Below are 2,517 nucleotides of genomic sequence, written 5' to 3'. Positions count from 1 at the left end.
CTCCCACCCTCATCCACCCAACCACCCATCCGTGCTTCTCCCACATATCACAATCCAACCATCCACCCACGGACCAATCAATCCACCCACTCATCCATTTGTCTATTTGTCCATCTGTCTGTCCATTCATCCATCTGTTCATCAATCTGCCCCTTCATGCATCTACCCACACATCACAATCCATCCATCTATTCATCCATCCATCCACCCAGCCACCATCCATCATCCACCATCCATCCATCCATCCACCCATCTATCCATCATCCACCATCCATCCATCCACCCATCTATCCATTTATCCATCACCCACCATCCATCCATACACCATTCATCCATCCATCCATCCATCCATCCATCCATTTATCATCCACCATCCATTCATCTATCCATCCATACATACATCCATACAACATCCATCCATACATCCACCAATCCTTCATCCATCCATCACCCATCCATCCAACCATTAATCTATCCATCCATTCATCCATCTATCTATCCATCATCTATCAATTCATCCATCCATCATCTATCCATCCACCCATCCATCACCCATCCATCCAACCATTAATCTATCCATCCATTCATCCATCTATCTATCCATCATCTATCAATTCATCCATCCATCATCTATCCATCCACCCATCCATCACCCATCCATCCAACCATTAATCTATCCATCCATTCATCCATCTATCTATCCATCATCTATCAATTCATCCATCCATCATCTATCCATCCACCCATCCATCACCCATCCATCCAACCATTAATCTATCCCTGTCCATCCACCCACCCACCCACCCACCCATCCTTCTATCCATCCATCCATGCTTCCATCATTTGTCCATTCATCTACCTGTCCACCCAGCCATCCATCCACCCACCATCACCCTCCATCCTTCTAAGCATCCCTCCATCCCTCCATCATCTACCCACCCACCCACCTCCCCCCTTTCTCTAGTCACCCCCTCACCATTTGTTAACTTCTGGGCGCCTGGACTCACAGAGATGAGTGGGTCAGCTTCAGCCTCAGGGTGTCCACAGGCTGGAGTGAGGACTCACAGGCAGTGGGGGCAGAGGCGAGGCCTGGGCGCAGCATCGCATGTGCGGCTTCTCCCTCCGTCTGTGTGTCTCGCAGACGAGATCACCATCCCCCGGAGGCAGGGCCGCTCCTTCCGCTCACTGGCTCCCCTGCCGCCATCACCCAGGAAGCCTGGGAACTCCGTAGGCGCCCCAAACACCGGCCGGCTGGCTGAGTCACCCCTGCCGCCTCCTCTTCCCCATTCATCCCGTTGGCTCTGTCACCCCAGTCCCCCTGCCCCCAGGGGCCTGACCCGCTCACCTGCCCCTCTGAGTCTGCCCTGCTCAGGCCCGGCCTGGGTGCTGGCTGTGATGGGCCCCAGGGATGGCTTCAGAGCGCCAGTCCCCCAGCCCCCGGCCACGTGCTGGAGCCCAGCAAGGGAGACGCGGCACTGGCCAGGACACTGCCCACCATGGCCTCAGAGGACTGGGGACAAGCCACCGAGCCCAGGTCTCCTGCCCTCCATTCTCCAAGGGCCAGGGCCGCCCATCTGACTCTCCCGCAAGGAAAGGCCTGATTCCTTCCCAGATGCCCCGACGGGCACTGCCCGGGCTCCTCGGATGGGACGCAGCTGCTCCCTGGAAGGGTCAGCTGAAGGCGTGGGTGGTGGGCAGTGGCTGTCCCTCGGGCAGGGGACCCATGAGGGCTGGCAGGTCTGGGTCTTGGGGGTCAGATGAGGGGCATGTTGGCCCCGCCCTCGCTCTCCAGCTCACACTGGGCAGGTGCGGGCGGAGGGTCCCACCTGGCTCCCAGAGCCCTGCCTGCTGGTCTTGGGTCACCAGGAAAGCGAAGGATCAGGGTGAGTGTCTGAGGGGCGACTTCACCGAGGGGGACGTCAGACTGGGCGTCCGACAACAGCTGGACCGCCAGGCGGAATGAATAAACGTCTTTTTAAAAAAATATATTTTTATTGATTTCAGAAAGGAAGGGAGAGAGAGAGAGAGAAACATCAGTGATGAGTGAGAATCATGGACCGGCTGCCTCCTGCACGCCCCACACTGGTGACTGAGCCTGCAACCCAGGCCTGTCCCATGACCGGGAATCGAACCGTGACCTCCTGGTTCATAGGTCAGTGCTCAACCACTGAGCCACACTGGCCGGGCTGAATTCACGTCTTGATGGTGGGAGTCGTTGGTGCAAATTCCCACCAAGGCTGTCGCACGGTGGAAGCCGACCCCGAATCCCAAACCTGACTTTTCTGCCCAGAGTGACTGCTGCCGACCAGCGGGCTGTGCCCCGGGGCATTCTGGGAGCGTCAGAGCACAGGGAGCATGAGACCAGCTCGCAGGAAGGGGTGATGTCAGATGACCCAACCTCAGAGCAAAGAAGACACTCGGGAGTCCCCCTCCCAGCAGCACCGTGGGCCCCGGGTCCGGGCCTGGAGGGTGAGTGTGGGCCTGTGACTCCACACCCTGGGCAGCTGGGCTCCGGCC

This window comes from Myotis brandtii, unplaced genomic scaffold, assembly GCF_000412655.1.
Source record: "Myotis brandtii unplaced genomic scaffold, ASM41265v1 scaffold940, whole genome shotgun sequence".
In the NCBI taxonomy this organism is placed as follows: Eukaryota; Metazoa; Chordata; class Mammalia; order Chiroptera; family Vespertilionidae; genus Myotis; species Myotis brandtii.
The sequence above is the reverse complement of the archived record's forward strand: the minus strand, read 5'-3'. Positions refer to the sequence as shown.